We start from the raw sequence: 15,102 nt of genomic DNA on the forward strand, positions 1-15,102 counted from the left end.
TGATAAATATTAAAATTTTTTAAAATATTTGACTTTTATATATAGTCCATCCATTAATATACTCGAAGGTATACAGTTGTCTAATAATTTCCTAAGGATACAGTCCCTCAAACGTAGTTGCTGGACCAAAAAACATCCACATTTTAAATTCTGAGACTTATTTCTGAGTTTCTCATCAGAAAACTTGTTCCAGGCCATGTAGGGAGTGCTGGTTTTTGTGTACAAGAACACCTGTTTTCCCACACCTTTTCTAACACAAAATATTAATTTTCCAAACTTAGAGGAAAAAAAATCCATCTTTAAATTTGTATTTCTTTGATTAGTAAAAAGAATTAAAAATTTAAATATGTTTAACCATTTATATATTTTTTGAAATGCAAAACTACACTGAGATTCCATCTTACTTCAGTCAGAATGACAATTATCAAGAATATAAGCAAAAAATAAGTATTGATTGGGATGTGGGGATACTTTGCTGGTGGGACTACAAATTGGTGCAACCACTCTGGAAAGCAGTACAGAGATTCCTCAGAAAACTTGGAATGGAACCACATTCGACTGAGTTATCTCACTCTTCAGTATATATCCAGAGTACTTTAAATCAGCACACTATAGTAATGCAACCATATCAATGTTTATAGAAGCTCAATTTACAATAGCTAAACTATGGAACCAACCTAGGTGCCCTTCAACAGATGAATAGATAAATAAAATGTGGTATGTGTACACAATGAAGTATTACTTAGCCATAAAAAAGAAAGACTTCATGATATTTGCTAGTAAATGGATGGATCTGGAGACTATCGTGCTAAGTGAAATAAGCCAATCCACAAAAAAATCAAAGGGCAAATGTTTTCTCTGATATGTAGAAGCTAACCCACAATAAGGAGTAGTGTGAGAGGAATAAGAGAAGTCCAGTAGATTAGACAAAGGAGACTGGAGGAAAGGGAGCAGGATAGGAAAAGGAAAGACAGTGGAATGAATATGACATAATTTTCCCATGTACATATATGAAAACAACACAGTGAATCCCACCATGATATACATCCATAAAATAGGATCTTAACTAGAATAAAATATATTCCATGCTTGTATAATTATATCAAAATGGATTCTGCTGTCATGTACAACTAAAAAGAACCAATAAAATTCATATTTTAATGATTATTTTGATTATTTCCCCCAGAAATTAACTGATTTTTTGTTATAGGTGTTAATTGTCCGATATGATGTTTAAAGAAAAAATTCCAATGACAAGTGAGTTTGCCCATTTCCAAGCATTTTCTTTTGCATTCTCAGTGACTGTTACCAAATTCTTCTCAGTTTGAAAGAAATGTATAGTAAAGGCAAATTTTCTACATTTGTGAGACACATCTCTTTAGTAAAACCTATAAAAATGGAAAAAGTGAAAAGATAGCAGGGGCAGGAAGAAAACTGTTTTTAATGAGAATGAGGTATTGAATTATCTGCTTTATTTATTTTACTTTGAATATGTTTTGATTTGATTTACCATTATTTTGATCTGTCCCAAATTGCTAAAATGAGCCTCAACTTGTTTGCTAAGTATTCTTGGAGTCCTTATTTTGAGGGAATATAAGTCACATAGAGTACCTTTTTCAAAAAGCTTCCATTTACCTTAACATCACTTGGAGTTTAATTATATACATACCCAATTTTGGAGCTTAACTTTCACACTAAGAATGAGAGTCTCCAAAGATATAGGCCAGACAGCTACATATTTTAAAGACCCTTCCCAGGAGATTCTTACAAATACCAATGTTGGAAGAATTTAGGAAAATGCCAGTTTAATAACATCTATTTCTTAAAAAATAATGAAAATCATTCCTAAGTACCTATGTGCCAGTAACTATTCAGGAAATTAAACACTGAACTAAAAAAAAAAGTCCATATTCTAATAGAGCTTACTTTATAATGAAGAAAGTCAAACAACAGACAAGTAAATGTATATTATTACCCACAGTGGTAAGTGCTATTACAAAGAATAAAGCAAAGAAAAAGGAAGGAGATGTGCGGTAGGTTCTTCTTTATATTCTTTATATATTGATCAAGAATCAAACTTTCATTGGTTTCTTCTGTAGACAATAAAGTTACTCTAATATCAAACTTAGTGACATTCCAATTTCTCAATTCACTTGAGTTAGGGGCTGTTCTCTATCACAACATGTGCTTGCTTCCTTCTGTCCTCACCTACTGGTGAGATAGTCCTGCAGACTACTGGCCCTATGGAGTATTAGAAAAAGATGGATTCAAAGGCGAAAGGGCCAGCCACCTCCATAACAAGATCATTAGCAAATTAAGTGTGGTAGACAGGATAGACAATAGTAAAGCAGTGGCAAAATATGAACCAAGGCAACAATGATAGTCCACCCAAGCCTAATAAATGTTTGCCGGAATCTTCAAGAAATGTACAGGCCATGGCACTTGGAGGCATCCAGCACAATGGGTAGCACCAGCAGTTGCTGAGGCTCTGCTGGGAAGATGAGCTTACTGAGCATTCTCACTCATGCTTGGAGTAAAGAGAGGTCTAGGGGTGTGATCTAGAGGGATAAATTGAAAGGTTTGAAAGACCTTGAAACAAATCACTGGGCAAGAAGTTTTAAGACTCTAAACCTCAAATTCAGCCAGAAACCCATACCAACAGATCCGCCTCTGTCAGAAGTAGCTGGAAACAGTCATAAACGTATTCCTTGGCAGTTAGAGTTGTCTGTGTAGCCCTGAGAATTCAGATTAGAGATTCTTAACTGGTATCCATGCATTTATGGGTCCACGACCCCCTGAAGTAAGCATACCTTCTATGTATGTGTTTGCAGAGGGCAGGGGAGCAAAGAGCACTGTGCATTTTTTCTAAGATGTTCCGTATATTTCACTAAAGTGAACTATAACCCAATAAAGCTCAGGACCAAGAAGCAGCATCCTATAGACCTTAAGATGGAATACATAATTCCACCTCAGAAGGCTTCTAGTTAGGATGACTGTCATGAAAGGCTTTTTCCACATGGACCCTACAACACTGAAATCCTCCCTGAGAGTTGTAAAATGCCTCATGCCTTATGAGTTAAGTCCTTTGCACAGGGTGGTAAAAGCTTCATGTTCATTATTGAAGACTTGCTTTAGGCACTTTAAGAAAACATATCACTGTGCTAGTTCTCTATCAATTGATAATAAACCACTCCAAACATTGTGGAGGTGTTTACTTACAATTCTGTAAAGTCAGCACTAAGGGCTGGGTTCCGCTCAATGATTCTTCTGCCTAGAAATCACAAAACCTGAGTTTAGAATCTCCCAACATCACTTTTGTCACATCTATTAGACATAACAGGCTAGAAGGCCAGCCTAGGTTGAAGGGGGTTCAAAAACAGACTTCATCCCCTGATGAAAGGAGCAAAAATAAGATTGCCAAGAGGCTCCACACAGAAGCATCATTGTGAACATCTTTCAAACAATAGCACACTTGCATACTGAAAAATGGTATATCATCTGTGATGTGATTGCAAACATCCCTGAAAAAAAATTAGTGGGGAAATTGTTAAAACAAAAATCTCAAAAAATTATTGTTGAAGTCTGACCGTGAACACATTGGGATTATTCACATTAGTCTCTTTACTTTCATGTGTGTTTATGATTTTTTAAGTAAAAAAGATAAAATAAGTTATTAAAACACACCCTCTCAATTAATCCTTACAATATTTTTCTCCTCTCCTTTTACATATGGGGATATTGAGATAGGGGCAGCCAAGTGACTAGTCTTTGCTAAGGTCACTCATATAATAAGAGTAGCTAATAATGAATGAAGCACCAGCACCCTTCCAAACACATTGAATATCACATCCTATATAATCCTCACAACAGCCACAGATGGTATTATTATATCCATTTCTTAGATAAGAAAACCTTTCTAAGTTCACAGAATAAGCAGTGAAAGTATGATTTAGATCCGAGAAATGTGGCTCTAAAGCCCTTATTCTGTAAAGAAGTTAAGCTGAGATTAAAATCAAGCTTTGTATGATTCCCATTCTACAGTGCCAGCTTGGGACCTCTAAAGCTAGGTGCTTCCTCCATCATATCCTTCAGTCCAAGACCTCTGTATGTTTCCTCTCCCAAATCTGTTCATTGCAAGACTGGATGGATTTACTTGTCAGTAGTATTCTCCTAAATATCCCAATCCCCCACACTCAATCAGAAATTTAACTAAACTGTTCCACATAATGCCCTTGTTTTCTTCCTATAAATAATGTAATGTGTCTATTAGTACTTTCCATACTGTGAGGTCTGATAAAAGGTTCACTCATTTTCCAATGCACATAGTGTTCTAAACCAAAATCATTTCAAATTTATTTTAAAGACTTTCCAAAGAAGCCAAATCTTATGGTAAAAATCCTTTTTGAAATTTTCCTTTCTAATACTTATAACTATCAATGTATAAATGTATTTATTTTAGGGTGAGAATTGTAAGGTTTCAGAGGCATCATTGTAAAGTGAGAAGCAAGAATAACCATGAATGAAGCTTCTTTCCAGGGCTTTCCTGAAAACAACTGAATGGAGCAGCCTGGGAATTTGTCCATTCTCTTCCTTCTAAGTGGAGGTGCCACTTCTGAGTACCCTCCTATGAGTCAGAGCATCAGTTACCCCAGGCTGAAGGCACTGCTCATTATTCTCAACCCTGAGAAAGCCAAAAAGCCAGAAGGAGGGATTCATTCCTGTGTCATGTGAACTGTCACTAGGCTCTGCCTGAAGGGCTTCTTCCAATCAGCAGAAGTGTTCTAGCCTAACTGCAGTACTGGTGTGTAAATGTAGATTAGGGCTAGGGGGGTATGTGTGTGTATGTGTGTGTGTGTGTGTGTGTGTGTGTGTGTGTGACAGAGAGAGAGAGAGAGAGAGAGAGAGAGAGAGAGAGAGAGAGAGAGAGATGGATGGGGTCCTGAAATCTAGAAACATGCCAAAAGTTTACAAATGAAGCACTCCTTCTAAGAATTAACTGCTGATACCGACGCCCCCACACACTCAAAAAAAAAACCTGCCATGATATTTTATTGAAATTTAGTATATTTCTCCAGGGTAACAGAATATCTGGACTTGTGTCTCTTCCATTATTGAGAAGAAATAAGTAAAACGGTGCCTTCCTCACAGAAGTAAAATATAGGATTTGCTTATCAAGAGCATTCTCTCAGGCAGCCCAGCTTTTCAGGGAAGATATCAGAGAACTGAAGATATTGATTCACTGATTAACTTCAAGCTATCAGTGGTTTTTGATGCTTTACCTTCTTAAGAAATAAAATTAAGGAGCATGAGAAAGTGGTGTCAACTAATTACAAAATTTAGTACAGACATATGTAAAGTATATGGGCTATGTAGGTGTGAGTGTATATGCATATGTATTTGTGTGTGTATGTTTGTATGTGTGGAGGGAAGGAAGGAGAGAGAGGAGAGAGAGAGAGAGAGAGAGAGAGAGAGAGAGAGAGAGAGAGAGAGAGAGAGAAGAGAGACAGGACAGAGAGGCAAACTCTTTACAGGCATACTCCTTAATCACCCAGGTCTCAAATTCAGTCTAAAAACACATAAAACAGTCAAATATTTAATAAAAACACAGTTGGAACTTGACCTCAAATATGTGTAGGTGCATTGTACATATCAGGTTTCCCAGAAACAGAAGTCATAAAAACACATTATTTATTAAGAAGTGTTTTCTCTCGCCCTCCAAGTAAACTCTTCCCCTGGCAACCATGCAGCTGTTGCCTCTGGACACAGGTTGGGCGTGGGTACTAACTTTTATGCCTTTTTGTTCCCTAGAACCAGACAAAAGTACTCTAAATTTTGAATTTTCTTTAGCTTTCAGAATTTCAGAGAAAATAAAAATCCATACCAGAATATAGGTAAAGTTGATTAGCCAGATACTGTGAGGAGGTCATCCTTGAGAGATTTGGGGGACTTTAACCTTAACTGAGCCTGGGATGCACTCTTGGTCACAGCTCTCAGCACATGCCCCTGGCAGTCACGGCCACCAGACATTCTTCTTTTACTGTGGGAAAGTGTCAAATCTTTTCTCTGTGTGTTTGCATTTTTGGGTCACAGGAAATGGTCTTCACATCTCACTCACAGGAATGAATGAAATGTGAAAAGATTTTAATATCACATAAATGCTTCATGTCTTTATCAGATTGGATTTGCTTTTGTTTCTTGCATATAACTGCTTAAAAATTTTAACAATTATAAAAGTAATATTAAAACATGTACACAAGATAATAAAAGAGAAGAGTGGGAGAAGCCATCTAAAGTCATGAAAAGACAAATAACTACTGATAGCTTTTTTGTTTGGAAGTCCTTTTTCTTAAAATATGAATTACACATTTTTCATTATTGAGGTCATCTTCATGTTTTTAAGAAAAGAGCCTACAAAATTATTTATAATTTTATCACAAATAATTTGGAAACTTATAAAATAATTGTGACAATGTTATAATTTTGTTATAAATAATGCTTCATGAAATAAATAGTAAACAACAATGAAAACTGATAAATAAGCCTAAAATCGTATCTATTATATAATTGAAGGCCACTAAGGGTAATGGAAATAATATCAGCCTTGGTTAAATTCAAAAGAGATGAGTTTGTGTGCCAGCTTTGACACCAACCCATAGTGTGATCAAGAACAAATTACTTTACTTATGATAAGTTCAGTTTTATTTGTAAATTATGGGGCCAGCTATTGTCCATGAAGTCCCTTCTAGTGCTAAAGTTGTCTGATACTAAGTCGAGAAGATCCAAAAGTTAAGAACTACTTCTCTATATTTTGCCTACACTTGCAGCCACATTCAAATTGCTAATTCCATTTTCCATTTATAGATGAGCTTATCCAAATGATCAAAATTAATTCTTCACCAATGAAAATACAGCCAAAGAAGAAAATCAACTTAAGAGTTATTCTGTTGGTCACAAATTCATTCATGCCTTAAACAAACTAATTGAAATATGACAGAAATGACAGAACTTTATAGCTACAATATAGCTGAGTTCTTTCCCCCAAGCAAATATCAGATTATCTATAGCAGGATTGAGAATTCCATTTGAATAAAAGAAAATCACAGAATCAGGTTGGAGGACAATGGAGCCATACCATAATCAAATCTTTCTGGCAAATTCAAATGCATACAGGAACAATGCATGAAAGTAATATAATTGTCTCCTTATATCTGACTCACCTTACTGAATAATAATAAAATGAAAAGAGGCAGTGGTGAACTGGAAAAAGTACAGCCAGACCAATACAAAGATCAGAATGAATTACTGAGATGAGGAATGTGGGTACAGGATAAAGAAACATTTTGATTTTCCAAAACAAGCTGACAATCCAAGTGTGTGTGTGTGTGTGTTTGTGTGTGTGTGTGTGTGTGTGTATTCCATACATATTCCATTTCTAATTTTGGCTCAAAGATTTTTCCTACACTGTATGTGGCAATGTTGAGCTACTAATTTGTACACAAATTTACATGGAAACCCAACTTGCTCCACTTTCTGTAACAAGTATTGCCCAGAGATAGTACTGAAAAATTCCAGAAGAACTGGAAGACCAAGACAATTGAGAAAAACAAGGATTAATCCTGGAATGTGCTAAAACAATGTCAACATTTAGGCCCAAGGAGATAGATTTTTAGAAGCATTTTCTCCAAATTGTTTTGAGTTTGTTCATCTAGGAATAAAATAGCTGATAATGATTGTTTTATTCATAAGTAAATAGAGATGCAGCTCTTTGCTTTTCAGTGTTGGCATCTTAAAAGATAAATTAACCCACTTTATGTGGACTTAAAGATCTATTCTCCACTTGATCTTAGCCAAAAGGCTGAGAATCGATGGGGGTCTATTCTCAATATATATGATTATCTTGAATTCAGGTGTGACAACCCAAAGCCTCTTTTTTTCCAGCCACATGAGAAAGGAGGAGCATGGTGATAATACGCTAATATGTAAGTGTTACAATACCTGCCCCTCCTCTTGTTCCTATAAAAACATCTGTGCAAAGTGGGCCCAGCTGATCTGCAAGTGTGTTGCATGATTCGGGCCAGCTTCAGCCCTTTCCATGGCCCCTTTGTTTTGTCTTCTTGCTGCCAATAGACATTTCTCTTTTAAACATCCAATGCTTACTGAAAAAAATCACTGTTATCAGGTTAAAAGTTAATGTGCTTCACCTGTTTCACCTCCTTCCATTAGTTAACTTGGACTAGCACTGAGGGATTTGACACTTCACCCGTTTGCCCATCTTCTACTTGGAGGAAATTATAAGGGGATGCTCAAGAGTTGTTCATCAAAATGTCAGGCACCAATTTGGTAAAATAACTACAACTTCTGCTTTCTGGAAATTGTTGTGAAATCTCACTCCTTTTCCCTTTGTGGATACTGCTGTTGCCCAAGAAATACACCAACCATGACTTTTAGTCCTTCTTGGGATGAAGGGGAGGAAGGAAATATCAGGAATGAGCTAGAGGTAAACAGTCCTTTGAGTTTCAGGCCAAAAGGCATCCAGACTGCCTAAGAAGCCTCTTGAGATTAAGGTTCTTCCAAGACTGTCAGGGACTTTGAAAGTTTCCATTAGTTCGGACTCACTAGGCTAGGAGAACAGTTCCAGCTGGGAATAATCTTAACTCCAGCCAGGGCAGAAAGTATCTGATATTCAGGTAGATTAAGGAATTATAATGTGAAAAAAGAATAAGGAAAAACAAGTTTTAAACCATAGAAAAGACTCAAAATGACAAAAAAAAAAAAAAAAAGAAATCCCAGCACTACTGCAGCTAGGATTCCTGAAAGCAAATCCTAGACTCCAGATTCAGGTATTCACCTCTTCTGTATCCTATCTCCTTGCATAGCCATACCCCTCCTCTTCTGCACTTTTCACAACACCCCTAGCAAAAGGAAAATCTTCTTGGCTCACTGGGGGATTTTAAGCAGTCTTTAATTCTTAATATGCTGATACCTTTTTTGGGGGGGGGTGGCTGGGAGTTACTGGGAATTGAACCCAATGCTTAAAGCATACTAAACACATACTCTGACATACACCTCCAATCCCTGCATGTTTATCTTCCACTGATGCAGCTAGAACAGGTCAGAGCTAAAGTAAAAATCCCAGATTCTGAGGACTAATGGGATGGTGCTCTCTCCAATCCAAATTTGACTGCTGTCTTTCCCAAGGATAAGCCATGTTCTCCTACCAATGAGTGTTTCCAAGCATGCATAAGGCACTGGTTTTGATTCTCAGCACAGCATATAAATAAATAAAACAAAGGTCCATCAACAACTAAAAAAATAAAAATTAGAAATTAAAAAAATACAAGGTTCCAGTTCAATTTGAATTTCAGATAAACAGTAAATAATTTTTATTATTCATTGCAAACATTGCCTGGGCATACTTTTAAAAAAGTTTCATTTATCTGAAATCAAATTTAACTGGATATCCTGTATTTTATCAGGCAACACTACTATTGCACAGAGATTTGTGAAAATGTTTGAACTTTAAGGCCTAATGAACTGAAGAAGAAAATTCATTCCACAAAGCTATTGAATAGGAATTTTAACAATGCATAAAGCTCTTAACAACCAGGAAAAAAAAAGGCTAAGGGACTCAGTTGATCCTACCTCTTTATATGATCAGCTGGTCCAGTGATTCTCCACCATGGCTGAATATTAAAGTCACTCAGGGAACACCTAAATATTTCTGATACTTACATTCTGCCTGATGCCACATGATACCAATAAGCAGTGAAGCTGAGAACCATTAAACACAGTAAATGATATTTGATAATAAACGACCATGTGACTGGTTTATGTATTCATAATACTATGCTTTCTCTCCTTATTTTAGAGTGTACTCCTATCTATAAAAAGTTACTATAACAGCATGCTGTTTCACCAACAGCAGCCTCATCCATCTCATTTTTACCACAACTCTTGAATACATTAAGAGTCCACATCAAGTGATTGACCTATATCATCTAGTTTATGCAAGTTTACTCTATGGTATGCACACAACCACAAAAATCATGTAAAGATGCAATTCTCAGAACGTGGCCCTATTGTTAAGCAATCCATGACTAGATAATAAAAATGCTGGTGATTACACCAATTCAATTCAGAAGCCATACTTCATTTCTGTATAGATTGCTTTCCCTGAGGGGAAGATAGTGACACCAACCTCCAGACTAACACACAAGAAAGCAAAACATAATCTAGGCTTAAATGTAGTTATAAGGAACTCTGACCTTTGCTAAATGCACACTGACCCCTGGAACTGTTTGTCCTCTAACATTTAAAAAGTTACTCAACCCCAAGAGATTATTCAGCCCTGATCTAACACACAATGAAAGAGCATTACTTTAGTGCCAAAACTGCAAAGATCTGAATTTTCAAGGAAGCATGCTTTGTGGGAGGATGTGGGCTTTGGCCCAGCTGCTTGGGTAATCTGAAAGCCAGAGGAAGATATGACTGTAAGAGAAGACACATGATGAGTTCCAGGACTTCATTTCAGAAAAGTATTTCACCAGACTGACCAATTTATCAAAGTGTCCAAGTGCTGCCAGCATCATGTAGCATGTTATGGGCAAGTTGATGGGATGCATTTGTGATAAAGCCACAGTTCTGGCAGTCTGCCAGGTGGTGGACCGTTAAGTACAACCATTAGTACAAAGAAAGGAGACAACTATTTTAGAACTGCCTGAGGTCTCACCACCCTGGTAGGAAGAAACAAAGATTTGAGGTGCTGGGGATACAGCTCAGTTGGTATAGAGTGCTTGCCTTGCATGCACAAGGTACTGGGTCAATCCCCAGCACCACAAGAAAAGAAAAAAAAGAAAGAAAGAAACAAAACAAAGATTTGACTGTATGGGCTATCTCAAGCCCACAAAGCACTTTCTCCTTTTCTCATATTTTGAGAATACTTTGGAAACATTAAATTATATTTTAGAAAACAACTAACATTTCTCTAGCATTTCTCACGACTGTGCTTTTGGGTCTTTTTAGTTGCTCATTTCATAGCTAAGGGATTTTAAGGATTAGTGAAATCATACACTCAAATATTTTCTATGTGTGAAAATGAATAGGTCATGTACCACATTGTTTTTACCAGGATATAAATAAACCTGCCCAGGACCTGAGGAAATATTAGAAAAGTACAAGTTGTAAAACTTTAAATTCATCAAGCATAGTTCTCCTTTTAAGAGAACTTAATATATAAAGCTCTGTATTAGACACAATGAACATTTACTTCTGCCAAGGTTTCTTTGCTTTGTAGTCATCTCCAAAACAGCTATTTTGCATTCTAAATTCACTATTTCATTTTAAATGCTTGATAGGGATCTAGCACTTGACTAGCATCTGCAAAGCCCAAGCTTGTTCCCTAGCACTGGAAAAAAAAGAACAAAATGTTTGAATTGGAATCATAACATTAAGGGGTGAATTCTCAGTGAGGAAATATTGGTTCAAATGAAGAACACCTATAATGTCATAGGTAGATAAAGCAATTGAAATTGCAGAGGATATCAAATAGTCCGAACACTTATTTAGTATACACTCCCAGGGAGATTTTTTTCATGAAAACTGATTTTTAACAAATGTTCAGTATTTTCCACTAAGGATAAATAATAATTCTTTTACAAGTTACTTTAATCTCTCAAGGAGATACAAAGGTTTACAGATTCATTATTTATATCAATAAATTGCATTTAATATTAGTGCTTTGAATATGTATTTTTTATTCACTCATCAGACTCAATCACCGGGATGTCCTGGACAATGTGGCACTTGCTGGGAGAAACTGTAGTGAGGTGAGCATCCTCCAAGAGCTTCCAGTTTAGTGGAGGAGGCAGACATAAACTACTCAAATTATGAATCATAAGTGTTTTAAAAGATAAGCACAGAGTGCTATTAATTCTATGTAGAAGACAAGCCCTAGGCTAGGAATTCAGAAAAGGGTCCCAACAGAAAAGACATTTGAGTCAAGACAATGCTCTCAAAAATAACAACTAATATTTGCTGACACTATGCTAAGTACTTTAAGAGTGTTAGCTCATTTAAGCTTCACACATACTAAATCAGGTACACTGATTATCCTATTTTGTACATAGAGAAATGGAGGCTCTGAAAGGCCAACTAGTTGGTTAAAGAAAACCATGGCTAGGAAGTAACAGAGCCTGCAGTAGGAACACAGATCCTGACTCTTGAATGTGTGTTATATGCATATGACTTAAACATTAGTCATAGATCTCTTCAGAGGAAAGAATGAGAAAAGTGAATTAAGTAGAGAAAGAGTATTCCAGATGAGGGGTAACTATGATTTTGAAGAACTTCAAGGGCTGGGGATGTGGCTCAAATGGTAGCGGTAGCGCGCGCACCTGGCATGCGTGCGGCCCGGATTTGATGCTCAGCACCACATACAAAGATGTTGTGTCCGCCAAAAACTAAAAAATAAATATTAAAAAATTCTCTCTCTCTCTTTAAAAAAAAAGAACTTCAAGTCTCAGGATTTAAAAAAAAAATATGTGCATTTGGCTAATCTAACTGAAACCACCTCTTCCAACAGAATTTAATTTCTGTGCCAGGAATATGTTTTGTTCAGAAAAAATATTTGCAAAGACTGTCACCTAGTGGCAACAAGCAGGAGACCAGGAAATTGAATTGTCACAATTCCCACTGTGATAATTAGATATCAAAATTAATAATTGTTCCAGGCAGGCAAATTTGACTGTGTAATAGTAACAGCGGTAATGAAACCCAGTCTCTTTGGGAGCTACAGTGTGTAGGACCATCTTCAGCTCTTCAAAGAGCTCTATTTTGCTCTTCATAGATGAAGTCCTCACTCAAAGCAAGTGTGTGCTATCCCAATATCGTCAGCATTTGTTGGTTAACTTCTCAGCATCAATTTCTCTCACTCCTGCCAAAAGCACTGCATTTGTTCTTTGAGTGATTCATCTTTCCTTTCATTTTCAGCCATGCTGGTTCCTTACAATTTATTCTACCATTCAGCTCTGGGATACCCATCACCTTGATTCCATGATTGTTTAAAAGATGTGTATGTGAATGAATCCAAGCCAATGAGATTTGTCACTGGGACTGCAGAAAAGTGGATTTTTTATTAATACCCTGTGTTATGGACTAATTTGTACCCCCAAATTCATATGCCAAAGCCCTAATTTCCAATGTGAGTTGAGATAGGGTCTTTAAGGTTAAATAAGGTCATAAGCGTGGGACCCTAAAATACAACTAATGTCCTGTAAGAAGAGGAAGAGACACCAGATATGTCTCTCTGTCTCTATCTGTGTACACACATAGGAAAGGTCACAGGGAGAAGGAAGCTGTAGTACCTAAAACAACTATTAAATAAGTTTGTGTCAAAATAAACACAGCTTGTCAATGCAATACAACACCTCCTTCTACACCACTTCTGCTAACTAAATGGTCTAAAGCAGTCACAATGAAGGAAAGATAATAAGCGAGCTACATCTGTCTATCTACAGTTTGAACAGCTATAATATTAGGAGTTATGATGGGAAGTAGGCCGGATTTTTGTTGTTGCTGTTTCCCAGTATCTAGAGTCCCCTTCTATGCTGGGTAATCACTACTGTGGAGGAAATGGCCTCTCGTTATATAAACTGAAAATTACAGATAAAAGGTTATGTTTTTATTTGTCTGGCCTTTGGCATTTAAGGAATGGTATCTGGACCTTATCGGGGTATAGGAATCTGCATCTTGAACTATAAATCCGAAGTATGTTAACAGAAGCAGAGACTCTTTAGAATTCATTTCACTTGTGACATCTAGTGTCTAGTGGTGGTACTGGTAGCACTCTCATTAGACCATTCCTAGACAAATTGCAACTAATTTAAAAATCATAACTGACTTTAACAACTCTAAAATTGGGCAGCCTGCACGACCACAAGTTCAAAGACCTCTTTCCAGCAACATGATCAGATAGTTATTTACGGATAGTAAACAAAAATAAGGCATATTGATAGCTTAATGGGTTACAGCTCAGCACCTTGACTGATTTGAATCAGGTAGCTACTTAGGATAGACTGAAGCTCAATCGTAGAAATTGACTGAAGGCCAGCTATTCATTAAACATTTAGCAAGAGTGCTTTCATATTGGTTTGGTTTACTGAACCCTGTACAGGAGTCTACTCCAAATTTATGTCCTCCTACAAATTTTATCTAACAATTTTTATATGAGTAGCTTCTATGATAATGCTGTTCCCTCTTCCTGAATTCATTCCTCCTTAGCTCTGCCATCCCTCAAGACTTTTCTTAAAATGTCACCTACACTGCGAAGTCTTAAATGACCAAACAAAACATATCTGTACATATAATATTTACTGTAAGGCTTATACCATGCAAGTGGCGTTCATATACAGCCCTATAGTTACTTTTATATTTCTCAATACTCCACTATGTTGTAAGCATCTCCCAGAAAGTAGTTATCATATCTCTGAATTCCTTCCGCTATGTCTACCTCATGGTGGCCACTCAATCCTTTACTTAAATGATGATACTGAGTTTACTTTCTCCTGTAAAAGGAGGAGGTAAAAAAAAAAAAAAAGTTAAGAAAGACCTTTGGATTAGCTTTTTCATTTCATTACTGGTCCAGGCTAGAATAGTGTCTTCCTGACTTCTGAGTTGAGGAATCTTTGTTAAATGACAGGGGAAATGGTATTTATTTCATTTATCAAAGAACACAGGGTTGATTAAAAATGAATGAGCATTTGGTTCATTCAGGCCCCAGATGCATCTGTTATCTTTGTTGCTTATCTTAAAACTGAGATTAGTCTTTTGTAATCTGGTCTACTCAGTCAGAATAAAAGTATCCAAAAGAAAGTGAAAAGAGGAAAAATCAAGGAGAGTGCGGCACCCCAAAACATAAAACAAAAATTCAATGAAAGCAATCAATTCTTGACAAATTTCAGCAGAAGGAAGAACTAATTATTGACTACTTGCTGATGCAAGATACAAATCACTGGTGGATTTGAGGTGTAGCTCAGTGGTAGAGCACATGCTTAGCACATACAAGGCAAGTAGTCCAATTCCCAGTACAAAAAAAAAAAAAAAAAA

The 15,102-nt window shown here is 36.5% G+C and overlaps 1 pseudogene across 1 annotated transcript in view; it reads left to right on the forward strand.

The window, feature by feature from the left end:
• LOC308651214 (cytochrome P450 3A9-like) overlaps positions 1-15,102 on the forward strand; it is a 596,726-nt pseudogene that overhangs the window by 163,373 nt on the left and 418,251 nt on the right. The gene's annotated exons all lie outside the window — the stretch shown is intronic.

Source organism: Spermophilus citellus (assembly GCF_964194105.1).
Source record: "Spermophilus citellus genome assembly, chromosome: 6".
NCBI classification, from domain to species: domain Eukaryota; kingdom Metazoa; phylum Chordata; class Mammalia; order Rodentia; family Sciuridae; genus Spermophilus; species Spermophilus citellus.